General features: G+C 41.4%; 1 pseudogene; it reads right to left on the bottom strand.

The window, feature by feature from the left end:
• Window positions 1-2,819: 2,819 nt before the first annotated feature.
• Window positions 2,820-3,606, bottom strand: LOC147452942 (uncharacterized; annotated as a pseudogene).
• Window positions 3,607-8,591: the final 4,985 nt, after the last annotated feature.

Here is an 8,591-nt window from a genome sequence, read left to right as displayed (position 1 = left end):
AAATCTGTCATGACAAATCAAAGTGAGATTAGTATTTGTTCAACATAGCTTGCGTAAATTTCACCACAACACATCATAAGAAAAGCCACCCCAATCACTGTCTTAAAGCCAGGGGAGTCCTCTCCACCATGTCGCCCTCTTACAGTATGTGGGATTTATGGCTAAATTGATGACAACACCAGAGACAAGCTATCAAGAACTTAACAAAAAACACCAAGACACTTACGCATCATTGTTGTCCATTACTTCACGTTGGAAGGGAGACAAAGTATCAGAGCTTAGTCCAAATCCACCCTCCTTGATTCAGCAAATGTTGGGCTTACACTAGTAGGAGAAATGATAGATTTCCTACTCTCAATTGAATGATCACTCTCTCTCTTACAATGGCATAGAGTTCCCTTGCTAATCCCCTATTACAACACATGCACATGCATAAGACAATGAGCTTCCACTCAAGAGCTCCTTCTAGAGAGGTTGAGCTTGGCTTCTCAAGCTATAGCATAGTGCTCTTGCTTATGGCTCCCCCCTTTTGTGCTAGCTACACCCTCCTTTTATAGCAATTTTGAAGACTAGGGTTACTCCTCTAACCATGGTTGGGTTAGATTTTCAGCAATTTATCTAATTTCTTTTGCTTGGAATTATCAAGAAGTTGGTGGGGAAAGAGAGAGGAGAGAAATGGAGGTGATAGGACTTTTCATAGTGGGTTAGTGTTAGTAGAGTTAGTATTAATTTACAAATGGAATTGGATATTTACAATGGGAGTATCCATGTAGGATACAAATAAGGAAGAAAAACTCCTAAGAGGTAAGAAAAGGTGGATTTCTTACAAGGTTGATGCTCCAAGTGTCTTGAGTAGGGCCAATTTTGACGCTTGTTGACGGTCCACTAGCTTTGATGGTACATTTTTTCTCCACTCTTGACCTTCCTTGAGAGACAAGGTAATTGAAGCTGAGTAATCAACCACCATGATGCTGTCTTTTAAGAGAAGAGGCTGAATTTTGTGGTTTTTTTTATAGATATGGGTAATTTGGAGGAGGAAAAATGAGACTAGGTGGTCAATTTTGCAATGGAATTGTGTGTGGGAGGTATGAGTTCACCATGGTTTCTCTTATTCTTCAAGGTTGAGGAGAAGGTGAGTAGGGTGCAGAGAGGAGTGGTGAGAGAGGTGGGGATGATGAGTGGAGAAGTGTGTGTGAAAGAGGAAAATGATAAAGTGGAAGAGAGAGTGTGGCTGCATAGCATGGGAAAACTGGGGTCCACTAATAAAATCATAGCTCACAGCTCGTAGCTCAAAAAAATATGAAAACATTTGAGGCAAAAGTTCAGCCCACAAGCTACAACTTTTGTTTGTATCACCTTTTCAAATTCGGAGAGAAAGTGAACTTTAAAAATTCAGCAAAACCGACCGTTTTTTTCCACTGCACAAGGTCCTTGTGGGGTCCTTCTTTGGATGATTCTTTTGAATACCTCCAAGAGTGAGCCCTCCATAGTGCATGTATGCATGCCACCTACCCTTGACCTTATTTGGTAGGTCTATAATTGAAGATATTGTTGAGATCATGATATAAGTGAATAGTACAACTAAGAAAATCAAATATTGAGGGGTCTAAAAAATATGAACATGTCAAATATAAATAATATAGGTGGAAAAATATAGAGGGGTCAAAATAAATCTCTCTCATTATAAGTCTACCATAAAAAGATGAATATTTTTGGTGGTCTAATTTATGAGAGTAATAGAGAATATATGTAGGAAGGAAAAAATCACAATAGTGAAAAAAATATACACATAAATAGAACTAGTTTTTTTGGATTTTTGTTGGGATGGAGTTACACCAAATATAAGAGAAGCTTACATGAAAATATTTCTATATGGAATAAAGAATAAGAAAAATGGTAAGAAAAATTGTGGTAATGGTGAGGCAATGTACAGAGCATAAATATCACACACCTAGGTAGAAATATTAAAATAAATACCAAAATAATTATGAAAAAATATTTTATTTAGGCCCTATATACAAAGAAATATTTACATACGCATGGGCCATAATATACTTATATTTTTTATTTTTTTGGCTCAACTAGCCCAATGGCTAGCTAATTGAGGGTTTTTTAAGAAGATATGGGAAAAGTCCCGTGACTCGCGCACGCCTATGTACAGTGAAATGGTAGGGATAGCCACAGTGTTTGGGTGATTTTGGTAGGGTGAGGTAACTCACTGTGGCAATTACAAAGAGCCGAAAAACGGCTATCACCAGTCTTGTATTAGTAGCTACAATTAGCAAGGTTCCCTTGATAATAGAAACACAAAAAACCAGATATATTTAAGCTCAATGCTACAAAATGCAGCATGGTGTATACCATGGTCCATGCTTAAGGGCACTAATGAGGGTTTGGTGTCTGATTGCACTCCTTGGAAATTGACATTTGTACTGCCGAAGATCACCAAAGACCGCATGATATGCGAAATCGGTTGCATGCATCCCATCTCCATGCATGTTTCTTTTCTTGCAAACAAGATGGCCAAAATAGTACATGTGAAAGTCATGATTGCACGGCAGCAATCATGACTTTCACGGCAGCAATCTTTGCAATCTTTGTACATCGTCAACCCACAAGCATTGCAAACTCTATCCAAAGGCAAGGTGCCCATATCCACAGGTGGAACTTTCAACGGAGGTGTAGACAATAAAACTGTACTTCTTTTGACATGCATGGTCTTCACAAAATCCATCCACGCTTGTGCACACTCCTCCACTTCCTGTGTAAAATCTCTCTCCTTTAGAGCACTATCCATAGCATCAAGTGGTGCCTTCTCATCAACTACCACTTGCAATGTTTGGAGTGTAAGCGACAACCTGCCGACAGTATTTTTAAGCTGCTCCACCTTCATTGCATCCACATCATCGACGCTACCTTCTGCCTTTAGTAATGCAGCCTCTGCATCTTTCAATTGGCCTCTGAGCTTTTCCACTAGGAGGTTGGCACCTTCATTTCGGTGCACATCAGCCTGAAGCAATTCCAGCTTCTTAAAAGATTATTATACTGTGATGATGCAAAATAATGCTTGCTTACAACCATGTTGTAAACAGTATCTAACTCTGTAAGAGACGGTGGACCAAATAAATTCTTTTTCTGCACATCATCCACTGTATCGATCGGAGTTTCTTGGGGTGCCTCCAAATGATCTAGAGTCCTCGTCATTCGCCACGAAATGTTAGGGGTAGAGGAGGAATGGAAAGCTGCCCATCGCTGCTTCTTTGCATGTAATTTGCCTCGATCCATATTTGTGACAATAATTTCTGAAAACAAGGCCCAGTCAACATGTCCCTTCAACTGCTCATATAGAAAGCCTCTAGCAAATCCTTTAGTCACCTCCATACCGTAATTGCCAGGAGGTTCTTGATACACGAATGTGAACAATACATAAAACCTATCCCAGAGCTCTGGCTTCACATCTCTACATTTTACTATGCTACCCCTCTTCGGCACCTCCTTAAAGCATCTCAACCAATCTTTGTTGGTGAAATCTGCCTCAGTTAGCAATCGAGCATCCACTCCAGAGTTGGGGAGGTTGTATACTTCATGTGCTTGCGGCTTTGTCATCCAAAAACCTGTCTTCCTTTCAAATGGCACATATGGAGTGCACCAATGGCCTTTGCCCTATAAAATACAGGGAAAAAGATAAAACCATAGTTGTTTCCATACAGCAAACGCATATGGGTATGGAAGTATGATTGGAGTATGGTTCAACACTTAAGCTTGAAACATACATGGCCATAAATTTACTGCAAGCTTAGATAACTTATGCATGGTGAGCATTTATAATATCACAATTTTATAGAAGTTTTCACATTAAACAGTAATTGTTGCATTGAGCAAGAGCAGAAGCAAGCAGGACATGTGCATGAATAGGTGGTACAACTACATGTGTCCCAGATAGACAGCTATCATGTAATTACCACTTTGGTATTTCTTTGCTAAATGAACTTTTTGATTGGTAGCTAGCTAACATAATGCTACCAACTTGTTATGTTTTTTGTTGAATGCTGAATGCTACAATCTTGATGATCTCTGATTGCACTTTCCTTATATTAAATGAGTGTTGCAGGTGGTCGCTACCACACTGATAGAGTATCATTGATTCATGCTTCTTCATAGCACTATGATTTGCAATCCATATGAGTACGGTCCCAACTATGCACAAGACATGAATGCATGTGCAGCGAGCCAATTGAAGTTCAGTAAAAAATGCAATGTGCACAAATATATCTGCTTGAATGCATGCATGCACAAATATATATGCTTGAATGCATGCATGCATGCCTCTACACAGGTTTTCAATGCCAGCTTGAATGCATGCATTCATGCCTCTACACGGGTTTTCAATGCAAGCTTGAACGCATGCACATTAGCTTATGGAGCTTGAATGCATCTACAAACATCTAGAATCTAACTTAGGTTTTCTTCAAAGCAAGCTTAAGAGAGCTTGCATGGACCTTGGAAACAAGTTACAACAATAAATTGTGTAGAGACAGCCAGCAACACTAAGATGCAGTAGTACCTTAGTGTTGGGGGTTACAACATCTTCCATTTTTTAATGTTTCTTTGCTATAGGAGTGCAGGGCTTTAGGGTTGCAGGCTGCTCTCATTGTCGTCTCCCACTGCACTCCATCAATGAGTTCCATCAACGGAGGTAAAAGAGAAACAAAAATCCTCTACATCAACGTCCACCACGAAGAAATCATCTATATAGGGGAGGAAAGAGGTTAGTGAAGCCTCTCTTTCCCAAGGAGTCTGAAAATAAAATGTAGTCCCTGCTCCTAATTGGCCCAAAGGGACTGCTCGAGCCAAAGTCTAGGACAATCCTAAATCACATGACCCCCAAGGAAGGAGAAACACTTGATCACGCGAGTGCTTCAAGTTTGGGAAGCAAAATCGTGCCTAGGATGCCAAAAAGAAGGTCATCCAAAGCAAAGAGGCAGAAGATCGCTTATTGATTTACAGCGTGCATGCAAGTGCTGCCAGCTCACTTTGACAACCCCAAAGTGGAGGTGATAAGGAGGTTCCTATGCCCTAGAGAGGATTCTTTTTGCTACTTTCCTTGCTGTTTTGGAGGGGGGGTAGAGGGTCTTCCTCCTCTCCCCGTACAACTCATCCTAAAGAAACTATCTACCATGGGTGAAACCGAGTGGACTGGAGATGAGCTAGAATTAAATGGAGTGGAATTTATGGAACGAGCCAAATACAGTAACTATTTGCAACTGCTACTAGCTAAAAGGCTAAGAGTGGTCAAACATGTCGTCTCATCACTCCATACGTACTGAGCAATGAAGGGAATATGGAGCCTATGAAGGGCGATGACCTCTTGTGGATGTGCCAACTTGTCAACACCGGCATGGTAACGGTATAAGTGAGTACTCTACACTTTGTGCATCATGGATAATGGACCAACCTCTTTTCCATTTAGGTTTTTGCAACACATGCACATTAATATATATGTAGATAGAAAGATCTTTTATCAACAGAAGATTGTGTATCTGTTTGATTTTGCGGTGCTAGGAGAGATCCTTAGCTCCCCAAACCCCATTATCCTACCTGTGCTGGATTACCATCACTCCTTCAATGTTTCCATTTTCATCGTGGTTTAATCTATCCACCCAGACTTGTAAGAAAGCCGCTATAAGCCGCTAGGTCATTTGTGTTTAGGAAAAAAAAAAGGAAAAAACAAGCGTTTGAAAATTGTGATTTGCAATGGAAAATGTTTTGTTCCCAACCTTCACGGGTAAGGTGGGGGAAGATTCTTTGGATTTCCTAGATAATCTTAAAAAATCATATGTTGTCTCTGGAAGGGATGATGATGCTTTGCATCTACATATTTTTCCATTGTTAATAAAAGTGGAAGCAAGATCATGGTACAACGCCTTGGTGCAAGCCAGCAAGTAGAGGTGGGACCTGCTAAGAGCAGCATTTGTAAGGCACTTTAGAGAAGGCACCACATCAGAGAAATTATGGCATTTAGTGATGGAGTTGAAGGAAGGAAGTATGGCTGAATATACAGCATATGAATCAAACTTTGTGGATATGTGGGGACGATGCGTCACTAAGGGAGGGAAAAGGGGCACCGGATTTCCTAAAGAAAGACCGGTTTGTGATTGGTTTATGGCCAATCTTGAAGAAAAGGTGAAGGGATGGTTTCTTGCTACGTATGAGGTAGCAGTTGAAGTAGCCCACCTTAAAGATAAGAAGTTGCATCTACAATCCAGGACTATTGAGGAAGAGGAACCGGGAAGGGCCCGACCACACCTAGCTGCACCTGTAGCAGCCCTCTAGAGGAATCAGCCATGGGAAGCGGCTAAAGATCAACACGACCTGCTCAACCGAATCACCAGTGAGTTAGAAAATCTTTCAGTACATCTAGTGTAGCAATTGCATGCACCTGCCAAAATCCCAGAGCAAGGAAGAGGGCAGCGAACATAGAATCGATACTACCATTGTTACAACTGCAGAGAGGATGGCCATGGCATGTATTACTGTTCTCATCCAAGAAGGCAGAACTTCAATAGAGGAGGAAGGTAGAATTAGATCTCTCCACCAAGGGAGAGACCACCACCACCCAGGCAACCAGAGAAAATTCCATCGGTCCAAATCCTTCGACCGCCCATACAGCCGCCACCACCACAACCTCTCATTCCACCACAACCTCCACCTTTCGCTGGAAACCAAGCAATGAGTGTCATCAATCTTGAAGCTAAGAGGAAATCGAAGGTAGAAAGCGTGTGAAAGGGAAGGACAAAGAAAACGGAAAAGTAGAAAAATTGGAGGCTATGGGAATGAAGCATGGTAGGCATGAAGAGGCCTCTCAAAGGGATGAGAAGATGAAAGGAAAAGAACAGTCTAGCAAGCATGCATCTAAGCCGTGGTGGAAAATCGACATCGTGGATTTTTTGTTGGGTGAGTATTCTAAACCATATAACCTAGTTCAAGATTTTTTAATGTAAGGTCCAAAAATAACCTGTCCCCAATTACTCCATCTTGCACCAAGGATGAGGAGACATTGGACGAAGATGATAAAAACTATAAATTCAAGACCAAGGATAGCTGGGGCTATCTCTGGGAGGAACCTAGACGACATCCTACCTATCATGGATACCCACATCAAGGGGAAACGCATCTCAACATGTACATAGATGGTGGTGCACAAATATGCATCATGAGTGAGAAAATGATGCACCATCTAGGCCTAGAGGTAAGTAGGCCGGCACCCTGCCGAGCTAAAAGGGAAAATAACATCAAAGTGAAGTGTGTAGGAATTTTGAATGAAGTCAAAGTAAAGGCATTCATCACAGAAGTGGAGGTGGACATTTTTATCATGCCACACAAAGGGGAGGGTTACACTATCAGTTCTAGAAGAACATGGATCATGGCTATGGAGGCTAAGTAGGACTGGAGTACCGGAATGATCCAGATGAAGGATGATAAAGGGAAGCCCAAATTCTACAACATGAATACTGGGAAGCAATGCAACATGACCTTGGAGGCATCGAAAGATGAATTCACCAGTGACTCTTTGACCACCTTGGGAGAAGAGGCGAAAACAATTGAGGAGAGTGATAGTAGCATCAAAGTGATGGGAGTCATACTCAGAGATCCAAAGAGATTGACTATCTTAAGCACCACCTGGGAATGAGGAGGGACCATCAGGTACGCAACCCTTGGTGGATACAATTAAGTTTCATCAGATGCTCTCCAGTGAGTTAGCTAGTGAAGAGAGAGAAGAATACATCTCTATGCAGGGTAGCTTCACCACACTTTTCGTTGATGGTTATGACAATATCACAAGCATCACAATGGTGTAGCACCACACAAGACTCAAGGAAGGAAGCAAGCTTGTAGTGCAAAATATTACTAAAGGCTTGGGGTAGTTCAGCAAGAGGCATTGCTCAAAGAGGTAAGGAATTTTCTACAAGAAGATTTCATTTACCCCATCGAAGACGCAAAATGGGTCTCTCGAGTGGTGGTCACACCAAAGAAGAACGATAAGTGGAGGGTTTTTGTACACTACAAACCTATCAATGCAGCAACAAAGAGGGATCATTTTCCCTCCCATTCCAAGACAAGATTCTCAACGAGGTAGCAGTTCATGAGCACTACATAGTACGTGATGGCTACTCAGGATACTTTTAGATTAGCATTGTACAAGATGACCAGAAAAAGACAACTTTACTAACACCATGGGGATGTTTTGCTTACAGGGTGATGCCTTTTGGCCTTACCAACACTCTGTCCACATTCCAACTCTATGTAACTTTTGTCTTCCAACCATTCTTTGGTAAGTTAATATGGGTTCTCATAGATGATTTTTGCATCTACAACTCTCGTTACTTCCATTTGAGCAAGGTCTATAATGGCCTGGCTAGGCTGCAAAGCTTGGTGGCCAGCTAAACATAGATAAGTGTCACATTGGTGAAAGCAAGGTCACTCTTCTCGGCCATGTAATTTCAGCAAAATGAATTGACACTGACCCAAGCAAGGTTCAAGCTTTAGTATCTTTCTCATCACCCACAACAACTAAGCAATTGGTCTCTTTA

This window comes from Adiantum capillus-veneris, chromosome 8 (genome assembly GCF_014529385.1).
Source record: "Adiantum capillus-veneris isolate H3 chromosome 8, ASM1452938v2, whole genome shotgun sequence".
Lineage (NCBI taxonomy): Eukaryota > Viridiplantae > Streptophyta > Polypodiopsida > Polypodiales > Pteridaceae > Adiantum > Adiantum capillus-veneris.
Note: the sequence above shows the minus strand (reverse complement) of the source record. Positions and strands in the feature narration are given on the sequence as shown.